Source organism: Passer montanus, unplaced genomic scaffold (assembly GCF_014805655.1).
Source record: "Passer montanus isolate IOZ18808 unplaced genomic scaffold, ASM1480565v1 scaffold15, whole genome shotgun sequence".
NCBI lineage: Eukaryota > Metazoa > Chordata > Aves > Passeriformes > Passeridae > Passer > Passer montanus.
In genome coordinates, this window is record NW_024362051.1 from 1,779,473 (window position 1) to 1,796,915 (window position 17,443).

Consider the following 17,443-nt stretch of genomic DNA (forward strand, 5'->3'; position numbering starts at 1 on the left):
ATAGCAGAAGTTGCATTGGTTTTGTGGCTCCATTTGTGAGTACTAATACTTATCAAGCTCTGATTGTGAGTTTGTTGCCTAAGAAAGAAAAGGTACAAATACTTAAGAACACATTATTTGTCAACTTTTGTTCCCTTTCAAAATCACTGCAAACTAATAAACCAAATATGGTAGAGGCATCCAAGTCTGACAGTAAAAAGAAGGCTTCTTCAGTAATTTGCTGAAGTAGTTTTGACTATTCATACCAATGGGAGTTTACAGAAGGTTTTCAAACCATATAGAATATGCTCTTTTTTCAGGGTGGCAGCACTAAAAATGCCAAAAAATTTTCATCCTCCAGACCTGGAACTAAGAAGAGCACAGAAGTTGGCAGTGATGAAGAGGCTGTTTTCTTCCAACTCCCTCAGAAGACGTGAATTTCCTGTCAAGATGTATAAAGCTAAGAAACTCAGTCCTCCCTGGAGGACAAGTCCAGAAGGGTTTTGCTCAAGAAGTTAAACTTTTTCCTCTAAGGTAGTTACTTTCTAAAGGCTTTGATCCACCATGATGGGGTGATAGCAGCCTTTGTTGAAAAGAAAGAAAATTAAAAAAAAAAAACAAACAAAACCTAACAAATACGCTGAAATATTGATGTCACAGCCATGGCCTCTGAAGAATACAGAGGATGCTGGGGAAGGGCACAGTGGAGGGAGATGAGTCTCAACAGTGGTTTGGGAACTGACAGTAAGTTTTTGACAGATGCATAAAGAACATAAGGCAGAAACAGGCAGAGCTGGAGGGCTGGGCAAGCCATACGAAAGGGAATTAACTGGGAAGTTACCAGCACATCCTCATCACACCAGGAAATCCACCGGAACACAAGTTTAGGAGTGAATAAAGAACAAACAGTACCGACAGCAGGCTGAAAACAAGTGGTGCCACCAGCACCTGGGACAGAACCAGGGCAAATTCCCAACCCCAAACCTGCAGCTAAGGAAGACTCCCACATAAAGACAGAACATCTCCCAAAAGCCCAAAGCCCAAAATGAAACCCCAAATCATCTGCTGTACCATGCTGCAGGGGATCTCGTGGTGCTGATGCTCCTCCCCTCACAGAGCCCTCTCTCAGCTAGAGGAACTGCTGAAGATCCTCTAAAGCAAATATCTCACTGCCAGGAGGGAAAGCTCTGCTCCTCACAAACAGCACTGAGCTCCCTGTCCCAGCTTGTGTCTCGACTCAAATCAACCCCTGAAAATTCCCCCAGACACAGAATGGGGAGCAAGAAGAAAGTTTTTCTTCAGTACCTGAAAATCCTTCCTGGCCTCAGTATTTTCCAGAGCAATGAAAATAAGTAATGCACAGGATCTAGTCACCATTTTGAAAGTTTAAGCAGGCATATTGTCAACCTCAATTGCTGCAGGGAATTATGAATTTGGTTTCATGTTCAGCTTTGTTACTGACTTATTGTCTGACCCTAGGAGATCATTTGGTGTTATTTTAAAAAACAGACAGCAAAAAAAAAACCAAACCAAGACTACAGCAGGGGATTTTGAGATTGAGCTATCAGGTGTTTGAAATTCTCACCAAGGACCTACTTCTGCAACCTTTCCCTGACAAACTGCTGTTGAGATACAGGGCAAAAGTGAGAGCTTCTGGACCAGTATCTTTTATCACTTAAATGTTTGTTCTCCTGGAATTTGCTGTGGGAAGTACTTGTCAATCTGTTCTTTAACTACTTCAAGATGGGCTATGAAGATCCCTTAAATACAGGAACATATACACAGAGCATAGACAAATAACTTATACATAGCCTAGATAGATACATTTATTAAGAGCCAAAACAGATTTCAGGAATCCCTTATTTTCATATTTCTAACCATACAGAAATGGCAGAAAGCTGTCATGAAACTTACACCTGTAAAATAATATAAATAAATTTTAAAACCACCATAATCCCACCAGATCAAGGATTCCTTATACTGAGGGATCTCATTTTTCTCATTTTAATTTTCTTACACTACATAAAATTTGAAAATTTATAGGTCAGACCCTTGGAGTAATTTACTTTATAAGTATGGAGCATCGATCTTAATGGCCTAAAAACTGAAACAGCCCTGGAGTTAGAAAACAACTTTCCAGTAGAAAATACGTAATGACAACCAAATGATCCATTGCAAACAATGCAGAAGAATGTGTTAATTTTCTTCAGTGTGCATTCCCTCAGAATTTGGTGCTTGTCATATTGAAACCCTACTATTTTGCCATGCTTTTCAAGACAAGTGGAACAATTTAAAATGTTGTATTAAACTAACTCCAAATTAGTGATTTAGAAAAGGCACAATCTGGAAGTAGCTTCCCATGAAATACTGCCACTGAATTAAATTACTCAAGAAAGAATTCTCAGGTGTCTCACTGAAAATTATTCTCAGTAAAATTAAAATCCATAAGAGAAGACAGATGTTTTTGGAACATAAGTAGGGTTTGGTTTTGGTTTTTTTTTTCTGACGGGAATCCATCAACCAAAGGTTTTGATGCCTTGACTCTTCAGCTACTCTTAAGCAGGACAGCCCATTTCCAGTGCTGGACACACTGGGACAAGTGTGGGACTTTATGTAATTACCTGAATTCCCAGAGCATGTGTAGAACAGTAATTAAAATGTAGGGTGTCTTGTGAGCATTCTGACCAGCAGTTGGAGACACCATCAAAGAACAGATAATGGGAAGGTTTCTTCTCTTTGTCTTTTCTCCGAATGGCTTATATTGCTTATACACAGATATAGAACTGTATGCAGCCAGTCATACAGACTGAAACATTTTTGTAGTGTTCAGATTCTGAACGAAAGGCTCATTTGGAGAAAAAATTATTTTGATGCCAGGAGCAATAAATTCCTAACACCCTCACTTGATCCTGAACTTGTCAGGATGAGCAATATCCCCAAATGAACATGCAGGTAGACAGGAAAAAGGCATATTTCTGTTAGTGGGGCCTTCTGAAGTAATTCAGCTGGGCTGGAAAAGACTGAAGTAGATTCTTTAAAGCAAAGTGCTGAGAAAAATTGCTTTCCTTTACAAAAACACTTTCCTGCAGAGATCTTCCCAGGCACTTTTGAAGCGTAGATGGAACCACTTTGGCCAACAACATAAACACATCTGTGAGCAAACAGCACACAAAACTCAGGTTGTGAGTACTCACTGACCAGGCAGTGCTCAGTCTGGCAGTCCTTAGGGGTCGTGTCTTTAGCTCATCAGGTGAGAGGGAATTCTTACTGTGGTAGGCAGTGAAAACCAAGATGGATCTGTCAGAAAGAAATAAGTATAACTTTCAGAAAAAAAACCCAAACAACCAAAAAAACCCCTGTAAAACCATAACAATAAGCAAAGGCTTGACCATTAAATTTTATTTAACAGTATTTATCTACTACAGTTTTTAACCACCAAAAGGACCCCACAATCTAACCACACCAGATGTAAAAAATAAAGCTTCTAGATTCCTCTTTCCATATGCTTCCTGTTTTCCCGTCCCAAATGCAGACACTCAAGAACAGAGATTGCTTAGTAATTTAATTTTTACACTGCTAAACTAGTAAATAAGAAAGAACTACATCTTCCCTACTCAGTTCAAAAGAACAAAAAGACATCATTTCCGAACTTAAGCAGCATTTCCCACAACTTTAGCATTGTGACACTTTTTCCACTGGGCATTTTTAAAACAAAAAGTTTAAATTAAAATAGCCTTAGATGTCACCACTTCACAGACCATTTGCTTTCTCTGTCAATTTATTATTTTCTTTCTCAGCATGCAATACCTTCTAATACCTGTTAATTCCCACATTTTGTTCAGGATTTCTATTATCCACAAAAGTGGTTTTGGAAAAACAAGTATTATCTAATATGTCCATAGCCTCAGCAATTTCCACCTGGTTAATGAAACAATCCAGGCAGAGCCAAAACCATATCTAGGATGACTTGGAAAGAAACATATGTTTCACCTTGCATTATGAAACTGAGCAATAAGAAAAAAGGGTGAAGAAATGATTGGTCATTCTGCCAAAGAAATTCAAATAGTTGATGGCAGCCCACTCAAAAAACCACAAAATCCTCACAGGCTGAGGGGGGAGCAGACATGTTAACCATCAATATTAGAGCCAAATGTTTCATCATATGTACAAAAACCAATAAAGACAAGCTAATTCTTGTTATGCATGAAATTTTAAGCTACTTTCTTTTAACAGTGAGAGCATTTAACACTGCTTTATCCGTGTCTTTCACTGAATTTAAATTAACGGTACTTATTTTTGGTTAAAAAAGAAGCTTGATGTACTAGCACTGCTTAACTGTTGAGGTTTATCTCCCTGGAAATGAATAGGAATAATTGTATTCAGGCCAAAAGCTTTTCATAAAGCATCTTTTTTTTTAAATAAGACAAAGCATTGGATACACATTGTTCATTAGTATCATGTAAAATCTTTATGGCCAGAATCGTGGCATAAGATTTTCTAAGAAGATGAATCAAGGTGAAAAAAAAAAACCCCAGTGCTTTTAATGAGCAAATGTGAAAGCTGAAATGCAGGTAACCTCACTAATTAGGGTTTGGGATGCAGTCTTTACTTTCATAATCTCCTTATTTTCACTATTATGCTTACTTTCTTTTGTGCAATCCTATCAACCTATGCTTAAGTGGAAATTACACTTCTAATACCTCCCTCCTGCTCTGGTAATTCTGTGCCGTTTACAGTATTTGCTTACAATTTTTAATTCTTTTATACCTTCCCCTGTTTGTGTATCACTATTTCAGGAGCTGCTGGATTTGGAACAGCAAGACCCATAAGAACAGTGCTGGGTTAAAGAGATACAGACACTGATGGGCTACCAAGAAAAATAATAATTAATATGTGAGAGCTAAAATCTACCAAGTAAGAAAACATCTCTGAACCTCAGCAAAGCCCACCTCACCCAGGCTTTTCAAACTGCTCCCAGGGAGCTGCAGGCTCACTGAAGGACATGTGGCCACTTGGTGACCTCAGCTGAGAAGGTTTTTGGCTTTGGAGCCCAGGGTGCCCCTGCTCAGGCTCTGCTGGGGCACAGTCCCTGCTCACCAGGAGGGGACAGGTCCAGCCCAGGCACTGCCAGCCTGTCACCCCCCTTGGCCACCGTGCTGGCCCTCACTGTGCTGCTGGAGTCACCTCTTCACAGGGAGCAATACGTAAGGAAGAGACAAGAGCGTGCAAAAATGACTTTAAAAATCAGGCTGAAGTAAGTACACAGCTTTTCAAAGTCACAGGAGATGTAAAAGCATATGACACTGTAAAAAAGTGCAATACAGCTACAATTTCAGTTCTCAATTTCTCCTTTGCCCTCTTTATATGTGGAAGGTCCAAAGAACAATGAAACCTTCTAGCTCTAACAGAATAAAAAAAGAAACAAACAAAGCCCAAACAAGCCAAACAAAAAAACCCCCACCATAAATCCATGTAGAAAATTAGTTAACAAAAATCAAAACAGGTTTCATGTTTCATTACAGAGTTGTCAATAAAGTACTTGTTACCAAGACTGACTAAAAATACAGTCTGACAAGTTCTAATATTTTTTTGCCTTGAAGTAGCTTTCTGTAAGAGAGCAGGGGAGAAGTGTTTGTAAACATCGACCAGTATTTACAAACAAGCCAAACCAAGCAAGAAAAGAAGCAAAGTCAAAGGGAATGAAGTTGTTTCTTTCAGACATCTCTTAGAATAATAGCGGATTCTTTAAAAATAATTTTAGCGGGTACTACATAAGCAGCATTAAAATGGAGTGCACTGTTTCTCAGAAGAGAAGTGACAGTGCAGCAGAGTTTGCCCATTTCCATAATTCCTCTCCACATCATGAACACTAAAAACTCCAGGGTTGCCCATCTGCAGCAATGCCACCCTCAGGTCCCTGCTGCCATCCACATCCCAGCCAGCCCAGCAGCTCTAGGAACCTCAGCAGCAGGGCTCAGACCAGCAGTATGGAGAGGATTAAATAAATGGAAGGCAGAGTTGCAAATTACTTGGAGTGCCACTGGAAGAACTGATATAAAAACCCATAAATTGAGTACGTGCTGCAAGATCTGGTCCTTTAGAGTAATCTGCCAGGACTGCCGAGATGCTATCTACGAGCAGTCAGACACTCAAAAACTTTGAGAGAGGATTTGGCACACTTGATGCTGTTGCATGTCTTGCCCTTGGTAATGATTAATTAATGAGTCGTGGTTCTTAGATGAAGGTTATAGATTACACACACAGTAATGATAGAAATGAAATATCACAGCTGCAAGCATCTAAAAGCCAGGGAACAGCAAAATCTACATAACACAGACAACTTGTCCTGGCTGGTACATACTCCACTTTTTATTAGTAGTATTTTTAATTTCTTTTTTTTTTTCTTAGTCAATAGATCATTTAACACAAGGTACTCAGAGCCTCACTAAATCAATTTCCTGTTCATTTTTGACACTGCCGGCCCCAGGCCAGGCAGCCTCCCCAGCTCACCCTGCTGCTGCTCAGCACCAACCCCTCCATGCTCACCTCTCCCCAGAGGACACCACTCCACTTCAGCTGGCTGAGATCTTGGCACAGGAAGATGGAAGAAGTGTCTGTGAACACCACGTGCCCAATTTCCCTTGCATTTGGCATTACACAGCACTTTGCATGCTGCAGGACAGGTCTGGGTGCCTTCAGCTGTAAGCTCAGAGTGATAAGCATTTTTACATACCCAGTAAATAAGGGACAAGTACACATTTGCTGGCCATGCCAACGCAGAAATCTGTAATCTGTCACCACGCAGGCAGCTGTGGGACACAGCAGGTGCAGCTCCCCTCTCTCCTCCAGGCTGCAGCCACAGGAACACAGCAGCAGCAGTCACAGCTTTGTGTTGGGGCTGCAGAGGCAGCGCTGCTCCCACCAGCAGCTCCTTGCACCCAGCTGTGCAAGCCCTGGCAGCTCTGAGCCAGCACAGGCACGATGGGCGGCTCAGAGAGCCTGACTGGGCTCTCACCAAACCAGGCCTGACTCCTCCTGCCACGGCTTTAGGCTGCACCAGTTCCCCACTCTGGCTCGGTGCATGGCCACGAGAGGGAACACACAGCAATGTCCTCATCAGGGGCTCACAGCTGATGGCACAGCTGTAGTGCAGGACAACACAAACCATTTGCATTATATTGCACCCCCCCAACAACCTGTGTGATGGACTTCACCTCAGCAGCAAGAAAACCCAAACCAAATGCATAGCACTATCTTACAAACACCACTCTGTGCCTTCCCAAGACTGATCCGCTCTGAGACTGCATCTGATCAAAGCACTGCACCAGGGATCTGAAGAAAAGATACCATCATGCAACTCACCCAAAAGCCAGGACAAATTCAAATTAAAGATCTCTGTTTTGGCCAGCACTATCTTACAAACACCACTCTGTGGCTTCCCAAGACTGATCTGCTCTGAGACTGCACCAGATCAAAGCACTGCACCAAGGTTCTGAAGAAAAGACACCATCATGCAACTTCACCCAAAAGCCAGGACAAATTCAAATTAAAGATCTCTGTTTTGGCTTTTAAGTCCTTGACTTTCCTCACTGCTCCATCCCCACCTCTTTGTTAACTTGAATAATTGCCTTGCAACAGAGCCAGTGTTTCAATAAAGACAGAGAGATGCCTTGCAAGAAAAACGGGTACACAATATTCAAAAACCAAAACTAGTACTTTCATGTCAACTCATTTTGTATGCACGCTGCTACTTTATATTCAATGTATAGAGTTATCATCCTCCAGAAACTTATTCAAACTAATGATACATAAAATTCTGAATGTACCAACAAATCAGGGAATATCTACAATTTCTATTCAGTTGATATTTAATACAAATGCCAATTACTTAAAGTGATAGTGATCATAACATAGCACCCTTGACAAATAGGAGTAAAACTTTCAAAAGATGTTTTTCCTCATCTTGACATCAATACATATAATGGAAACTGGGTTTATGAGCTGTAGTCCAAACTTGAAAGAAAAAAATATTTTGTCTTCCTATTAGCCAGCAAAAGATATGAGAGAGAGTGGTAGATTAGTAAATGGAAATTAACTGAATTCTGAAAAATGAAAAATAATAATAAAGCTTTTAAACAGCCACAAAATTATAAACATAAGTTTTTTCAATATATTACAGCTGTAGAACAAAAAAAAAATTACAAAAAGGAAGCCACTATCAATTTCTCAAGTATGTATCATAACAGGTGTATTTCCTAATGTCTAGCTTTAAAACATCATTTTTTCTAATGAGTATTAGTAATAGTTGAAGACAACACTTTATTTTCAAGATAAATTCTGGATGAAGTCAGCAAGAATGGGAATGACAGCAACAGGAAAAAAAAAGAGATCATGGCAAACATCTAATAGCATTGCTTTCAAGAGGCAGAGAGCAAAAATCACAGCTGAATCACAACAGAATAAAAAACCCCAATACACCACTGAAGTAACTTTGTAACATCTTCGGAGACATAGCAACCTTCATCCAAATAAAAAGAAAAGCAGTAAAACCGAAAAATATACCAGTCTGACATGTCTACTGAAATATGAATCCCTAGGACCAGAAGGAAAGAATGCAGAAGCTGAAGGGAAGCACCATGGCCATCCAAACATGAAGATCATGATTTCACACAGAAATTAAAGATGCTGCAGTGGAATAACAGTAAAAGTTGGTGTTTAACAAGCAGCAGCGGTAGGAAGAAGCCAATGCACCAACAAATCAGGACAGCTGACACTAACAAAGCAAAATTATGCTCAGTGAAAATTGCATCATTCACCACCACTGCTGGGTGGTTCATCCATGGCCCATATCTGGTTACAAACCAGAGCTTTGGATAGAATACAGCTCCTGGATAACAAACTTCAAAGACTCTGTTCTGTTCAAGGGTATCAGGAGCAAGAGGAAGAACCTGAAAGGAAAAGGCACAAAGAACTCTAGAGAAATTACTAAACTAAATATTTTCCTATGTATTTTTAAAAATATACATATATATATAGGAAAAGAAAGTTGTTTGTTTTTTTCAGAACAGGTATAGTGCATATTTAACACCTACAAATAATATACCTCTTGTTTACTAACAAAACAAAGGACTGGAAAAGCATCATGTAAACACGAAACATCCATCAATAATTTGGAGAGTAAAGAAGAGGCCAATGATGAAGAATTCATTTATTTCTCAAGAGATAAAAAAAAAAGGTGTTGGAAGGAGGAAGGAAGGTGTCGGAGTGAGATGCATGAAAGGCACCCTGGCACTGGGCAGGAGAGCAGCACAAAACATCCTGGGCTGTGCCCACCACAGCTGGTGACCCAGTGAGGCCCCAGGCTGAACAACCAAGGAGAAAACCACTCTCTCTTGATACCAAGTTTTGGTTTAGATTTTCTTTTTAAGTAGCTCAGCTAACCAAAACATTAATCAATGTCTCAGCAGAGTACAGACCACAGCATAAACTTCAGCAATTACTGATTCAAAGAAATGATAGAAACAAACAGCCAAGTAGATAATAACCTGAAGAAATTAATCAGGAGCTCCACTTGTAAGCGTGAAAATAAATATAACTGTATTTACCATTACTTTACTCAGTGAGTTTCCAATAAAGAAGGATAAAATAAAACAGAGAAAACAATAAAACTTACAGCCCAAGTGCTAGAGTACCATGAATTTCCAGAGCTACTGCAAAGCCTCAAAGATGGGCATCATGGTCACCAGCACCAAACAACACGAGACAGTGACTTAGGGTGAAAATGGGAACATCAGGAGAGGAGGAGAGGGAACAGACAAGGGGGTTGATCTCATTAGGCCAAACACAGAGGATGGCAGGAACTGGGGCTACCAGAGGTGAAGGGAGGATCAGCAGGGCAGGGAGAAGAACTGACCCTATCAGTCCTTGAGCACTGCTGGGAGCAGCACCTGAGGTGGATCTGCAGCCTTGAATCACAAAACACCCTGCAAGTCAAGTCCTGCTCTTCCCTTCTTTACATTGCACCAAACACTACGGTGGAAGCACCTGAGGCAGCTTCAAGCATTGGGAAGCTTTCACCAGGGGGGATAAAGGGAACTCTGCACCCATTCACAGCACCATCCCAAGGCACCACTGAAGTACAAGTGTAATTGGGGCTGGACACAAGCAAAGCTTAACATTCCACTAAATTAAGAACTATTCCAACAGTATTTTATGAAAAAATCAATAGTAACTGCAATTCCAACCACAGTCTGTGGATAAGCATTGTTATTTACAGGCTTATTGAGATGAGCAGTATATTGTCTCTTTAAAAGGGATGAATAAAGTTACATCAGCAGAGTCTCTCTCTCTCATTCATTCAGAGATTTAACTGTATGTATAAATACCCATTTCTTTCTATAGATGAAGGGCAGCTAAACTGAGTTGTGCAGACATGTGCATTTGAAAGCATGGGAAAGGTGCCTCTGCCTTTATGCAATCTTGCATAGGAGTCCAGAGCAGCACAACCACAGTGGTTCAGCCCTTTATGTTAATGGTCAAGTCCTGATGTGCTTTGATTAGATCAGAAGAGAAGCAGCAATACAGCCCCACCTTCCCCTGCCCTGTCTGGGTGCCTGAGGAAGGATTGTGTCCCATGGCATCACTCCCAGCCGGGAGAGCACTGAAAACAGCAAACAATGCACTGGATTTACTTCCCTTTGACCACATGCCACCATCGGAGGCAAGGACACCACAGAGAAAGCTGCAAGGCATGTTATCTGACCTTCCTGACTCTTTTCATACAAAACCCAGGAGACATAAACAGAACTGGCAGTAGTCTGGTTCAAAATTCTTTTTTTTCCCCCCATTTTTCTCCCCTCCTTAAAAGAGACAGTTCTTTACACAGCAAATGCACATTTGTTAGGGAGTGCTGGGGAGGCCACAGGTTTACAAGGATTAAAGCAATGGCAAGAAAGCTCCTCACAGAGTCCCACTGAGGCCTCCGAAGCAGGCAAGGCCACATCCAGCTCCAAAAGTCCCCAGACCAAAAGGGCTGCAAGCCTGGGAAAGCCTAAGTGGCATTTCAATTATGACTGCCTCTTGTCCTGTCCCCAGGCATCCACTTAGGGCCATCGATCTGAGCCAGGGCAGCCCATTTCGTATTTCTAGTCCCTTCTGGCATCTCTCTAACTCCAGACAGAGACAGACAGGAATGATTTGGCTGATAACTAACACCTCATTTTGATAATGCCTTCTGCACTGGCAAATGCAGACAAGAAGTTGTATTTTCACCTTTCCCCAAGCTGTTAATCCAACCCCAGAATATTGTCAGTACTTCAAGCACTATGTATCACCTGATTTATTTAGACCCACAAGATATTGTGATTCAAAGACACAGAATGAAGCCACAACACTGAAAAAGAGGCATTACAAGATGTTAATCCCCTTCAGTAAAACAGCAGATTTAAAAAGGAAACAAAACCAAAAAATAAATATCAACAAAAAACCCAGCAGTAAAAATCCCTGCAAAGTTCAGAGTTGCTTTTTACCCTTTCACATTTTTAGCAGATCCCCTTTCTTCAATTAGACTGCAGACACTGTTTTAGAAAGTGTCACAAACCCTACACATTATCAAGAACTGTTTCACCTGTCAATGTGTGCTGTGCCTCATCCAGATGAGTCAGCTGTGACCAGAAACAGCTGCAGGAGCAGCACAGCCCCTTGGTGCTGATACCTTGCTGCTAATGAGCATCACCTGCACTTTGCACTCCCCTGTCTGCTTAGGACGTGGGGAAAACTAGAAGGAATTTTTCATTCCTCCACATTTATCCATATTTGAAATGTCTAAATAGGGTCTGAAACTGCCTTTATTGACCCTTCTGTAACTCGTGTTCTAACATAACTACTGTAATGAAGTTTTCCCATCTTTTAAGTGTAGCTCTAATAAAACAGGGGCGTAAGAACGCACGGTTGGTTAACTCGTGACACAAAATAAAAGGCCAACTGCATGGCAAGCCAGAGCTGTCATGTGAAATTAGGGCATATGACAACCCTAATGTGATCTGAAATTCAGATTTCTATTAGGCCTCATTAAGCAGTTTAGAGAAATTCTTGCTTATTTTTATTGGGTCTTTTTATCGAATTACTTTTACAGAAGGATGTACATAAATACAGAAAGCCTTTTGAAATAATAAAATATTTTAGTATTAAGTTTTTTTTCCAAGTCCTATCACCTCTCAGCTATGCAAGAGAAAAGGCAAGAGCCTTCATCATTAATTAAATATTAAAACCCCTCAAAATTGTGATTAAAAAATCTGGCCTACATATTGGCTATTTCTTCCAAAATGATCCCAAAGCAAGCAGTACCCAATATTCAGAGAATTAAGCAGCACTTCGCCAGTTATCTTTTAGATAAGGGTTATTTATCACATGATTAAAGTAAACGTACTTGTATAAATTGCAGTTTAAAGATTGATTTACTTTTTCTGCTTAGGTTCTGTTTATTGCTGTCCTCACCTCTTACAAAACCTGTCAACTCCTCAGCTGAGGGCCTTGATACAACACAGCAATAAAATGTGCCATGTGTAAATGCTTGTGGCTTATCAACTGTCCCTCAGTTACAGAAATAATTCTATTTATTCATTAATCTCTGAAGAGCCACATGCACCTTCTTTGCTGGCATCCAGCTACTGACTGTAGTTTATTTGTCTGCAAAACATTTGTTTTCAGTACATTTATATGGTAACTGCTGCAATCTAAAAATCTTTTTTACTTAAAAAATATTTCTCAAGATACTTTTGTTTGGTTGTTTTGTCTGTCTTGGGGTTTTTCTGGCTGTTAAGTTTCTTGGCTTGTTTTTTTAATAAGCCTGTGGGAAAGTAACACAAAGAGAAAATTTGATATCCACCAGGAGATTTGGTGTAATTCTTCTGCTCCCAGCCATCTCTATCACTCCGCACTGAGCAAACAAGACAATTTTAAAACCTGCAGGTGTTTTCATTAAACACATATTGATAAAAAATTACTGTGCATGTTTTCATTTTTGCAAAACAGAAAAGACTCAATGCACTAAACGAGCTTAAAGGCCTCACTTAAGAGTATTGGTATTTGAATAGTGAATACTGGATAGCACTGAAGTGAGCATAAATACACTCAGATAGGATTTTCAAGTATTAAAAGCTAAGACAGTGAATCTATACATAGCCACTGAATGAAGCAGAGCTTAAAAGCACACCAATTGCTCCTGGCTTTGCTAACTTAATAATAGGCAAGAATGGCTTCCCCTCTACAATGAAAAATCTTAAATGCCCATACATACAAGGGTAGCTCAACTTCTAGGTAATAAACCCCTGGAAAATGTAATTAGCACCCAAATTTCAATGTACAGAATTTCAAATGAATTTCAATATTTTGAAAAATACTTGGTTAAGAAAAGAAAACTGAGTTACACCTAGATGCTCAGAAATCCAAACAACTATTTCTGATTAAAAAAAAAAAAACACAAAAAACCAAACCAGCTAAAATACAAGACTTTATAAACAGAGTGGTTGATCATTTGTAACATGACAAAAAAAATTTCAACATGGTGCCTTACGTACCAAAATCACACACTCCTGGAGGGAGGGTGCACCCGCACAGAGCTCACTGACAGGACGAGGAGCAGTGGGCACAAACACCAGCTAGACACTGCTGTCCAGCACTGGACCTGGTGTCTCCATCTGTGGAGATGCTCCAAACCCAGCTGGATGTGTCCTGAGCAACCTGCTCTGGTGGGCCCTGCTTGGGCAGGGAGCCAGACTAGAACTCCAGAGGGGATTCTGGAAGTAAAGGAACTGGCAGGACTCCAGAAGCTCCTTCCACCTAAAATTTTCAGCATTCATCTTCCACTTCTGTTTTTGGTACGCCTAAAGGCAATCACTTCAAGCTGTCCTCAAGTGCAAGGGCTACAAGATATTAAGTTGCATACGTGCCCTTAAAAAATAGTAAGGGGCTAAAGTCTCCATTCCTGATCCGTGCTTGCTTTTTATCCAGTTAACAACATCACTGACGACCACTGCACTTGATTTGCAAAACAAGAGAAAAAGAAAAGAGCAGCCATTTAACAAAAACAAAATTAGTCTCCCAAAGACCAGCCACCAGAACAAGGAGTAGGGAATAAAACTCTTAATATCTGCTGGTCCATTTCTATGAAATTGAACAGAGGGCAATCACCTTGAAGATATTAAATTCCCCTGAGTGCTGGGAAAATCTGTCAGGTAGTAAAACAAGAGAGTTGAATTATCCTCCCCTCTGAGATATCTGAGGCTGTAACTTGGCTACCTGAGCAGCTCCCACCCAGCACCCCAGGGCCAGGCAGAAGTGCTGCTGGTGACAGGGCAGGAGGAACCCGAGGAAGGTTTACAGGATAGCAGGAAACAGGAACTGGCATTACTGCAGGGCAAAAGGGACAAAGGGAAGGTCCCATGAAATGTGAGCAAAGATAAACTAGTAAAGCCTTCTGGTGGGAGGCTTGCTGAGGGGATTGGGGATAAAGGATAGAAACCTGCAGGCAGTGAAGCTTCATTAGTTCCACTAATCACAGAACAATTTGTTTTTAGGAAAGTATTTTGGTTTGTTTATTGTTTGCCTTGCAAGAATGAACAGGTGTCTTAATATACTCTGCATGTGGAGTAACAGAGGAACAGCCAATACCAAGAGCGCTCTGTTCAGGCTCAATTTATAAATGGAAAAGTGATTCTGCATTCAACAGGAAGGATAAAAACGGTATCCTGCTGTTCACAGTGGGAGACAGAATTTAAATATCCTGTAATATAATTTGGTACATCACCACATGTCAGGCTTGACTATCCTCATTTACACCAGTAAGCTCTTACACAAGAACAAATCTTTTCAATCCAAGGCAGTAACTTCTGATTTACACTGGGACAAATGAAAGAGCGTGAGGTGCTTCTTATTATAATAAAATTTGTCATCTCCTGTTAAATGCATTATTGGCAGATATAATCATCTGTTAGCATTGTATTACAAGATAAAAATATCGGCACCGGATTGGAAGGGGAAATAGATTGTGATTTGCTCTTAAGTAACTCACACTGTCATCCACAAAAATCAGTTAGTGGGTTGTAGTGTTCTCCAATTTCCTTGCTTTTTAATTAAAAGAGTAAATCAAATCACAACTAAAAAGAAATTAGAAGCTTTACATTGGGGGGGAAAAAAAAATTTCAAGGATGGTTTTAACACCCACTATTACATTCAATTTCAGATGATAGAAGTTCAACAACAAAGGTATCATTTCTTTCAGTAAAGTCACACCTTAAACTAAACAGGGAACGTATTTTCCCCTCCAGTTCCCAAATTCTTCCACTGTACAACAGCATCAGGCCACAGATAGCTTGCAGAAGACAGTGCCAACAAAGCACCAATCACGACAGATACACCCCTTGCCTAAATGGCACTCATTAATATTTAAAAGAAAGAAAAATCTCCTATTTCTAGTCCAGGGCAGCCGGCCGGGCTGGCCCCAGGCTGAAGTGCCCTCTGCTGGCCCCGCGCTCGGATGGGAACGGGAAACTTCATCACTCACACTCCTCCAGACACAGAACTGAACCGCTGGAACTTGTTCTCCTTTTTACCTCTACAGAATCCGCATAAAGGAAAGGTGTGACAGGGGGTTTAAACCTCCCAGCAGGAATTGAAGGTCTCTTGGCTTGGCTCAGGTGCTCTGATTCTGTGGGTGGGGGAGAGCAGATGAATGAACAAGAGAATGACCAAACAGGTGAACTGAAGAACACCAAGAGAGCAGGTAGCTACAGTGATAAAGCAGAAGATGAAATGTACAGGAACAGACTGCAGAGAAGATTCAAGAAGAGAGAACACACAAAAAAAACCATCCATGAAATAAGCCATTTTCACTTAGGCTAAATTAGATTTCAGCCCTGAACTTCACAAGGGTGATAAAGTTGGATTTCTCCACACCACTTTTCTATGGTCAGGAGGTGGGCAGGTGATACTTTATTTTTTCCTTCTGAACCTTCTGTAAATCTACAGATGCCTATATACTCAAGAGCTGCTTCCTTTGATTCCCCTAAGCTTCGCAGCAATCCAGTTCTTCAGAAGCTCAGCAGGGGTAGCAGAAGACTGGTGTATCGTTGAGGAAGGAGGACAGATTCAGCTAAAGAATATTAGTTATGTAAAGCAGCAATAAACTCCTCAGAGATACCTGCCTGGACCTGAGAAAGAGCAAATTGCTGCTCCATCTTTTCCTGCTCTTACCTTGCCATTTAGATCCATCAAGAAAAAAAAACAACACAGAGAATTTTTTTCTTTCCATTAAAGATTAGAAGCCAAAAATCAGGAGGAGGTTTAGGGTTGGCTGTCCCTCTAATAGAGATGAGCAACAAGACTGAGGCAGTAAGAAAGATCAGAAATAAAAACCACAATTAAAACTTAAAATTGATCTCAGGCTGCCCCCATAAATCTTTCATTATTCCTACCATTATCATTAGTTAGACTTTTATAATAAAACAAATACCATCCTTGAAAGAGCAGGTAGAGAAATCAGCTTTCATGCTTGCTAACTGAAAGACCTGATAAAGGATAGGAAGCATTAAGATGCATCCAGATCATTAAGTCTTTGTCTTCAAAGAATTTTCATCATTAGCCAGTTACTTTTCAGAGAAATTTTGGAAGCATGCTAAAACACATTTTATTCTCTTCACATTAACATAAACTCCAAGCACTGGAAAAAAACTAACTTCCTGTGTTTTGCTAAATCTAAAGCAGTTTGATGATTTTTAGGATCAATCTTCTGTCATCAATTAAAGAGGGAGGAACAATCAGGATTAACAGATTTAGCCAAAATACAGTCACTAGCATTCAACCACATTCCAATAGTTGCAAGTTTTCTGAACTAGAAATTTATTTCACTATCTGATGCAATTGTATGAGAAATCCAGTTTTTAAAAGTGCAGTCCATTTCATAAAGACAAAGGCAAGCTTATATCTACATGGCTAAATGACCTTGAAATAATTAAAAGATGAATTCATTTTTCTGCTCAATTTAGGCATGCTTATAACAAAAATACTCATTTGAGTTCTGCTTTTCCAGCAATAGGTGGCACTGTCAAATATCACTTGCATAAGCATCTTTTGTGTACCATATCATTCAATAGTCAAGTGGAACATCTGCAGGGAAATGTGGCTAAAGTTATTTTCCTTTCTGCTTCCTCTAAACAGGACAGAGATTACATCTTGCAGTTGTTTTATTCCCTGTTTTAAACTGCTCAAAAACATTTTTATGACAGTTAAAAACTCGAGAGAAATATGTTGTTAATGTTTTGAAGAGTATGCTGCTTTAGACAAGTGGCAAGCAAACAAACATGCCACATGCTCCAGCAATCTGTACGATAATACTAATATTTACAAAAAATATACCAAAATGCAGTTTTAAACAGGGATTACCTCGGCACTTTCATCTCACTTTTTG

The 17,443-nt window shown here is 40.2% G+C and overlaps 1 protein-coding gene across 1 annotated transcript in view; it reads right to left on the reverse strand.

Annotated features, from left to right (window-relative positions):
* The window catches only part of TENM2 (teneurin transmembrane protein 2), a 616,650-nt gene that overhangs the window by 553,307 nt on the left and 45,900 nt on the right, over positions 1 to 17,443 (reverse strand). Inside the window, exon 2 of the mRNA XM_039701625.1 lies at positions 3,178 to 3,276. The gene's annotated coding sequence lies outside the window, so the exon portion shown is untranslated. The remainder of the gene's footprint in view (positions 1 to 3,177; positions 3,277 to 17,443) is intronic.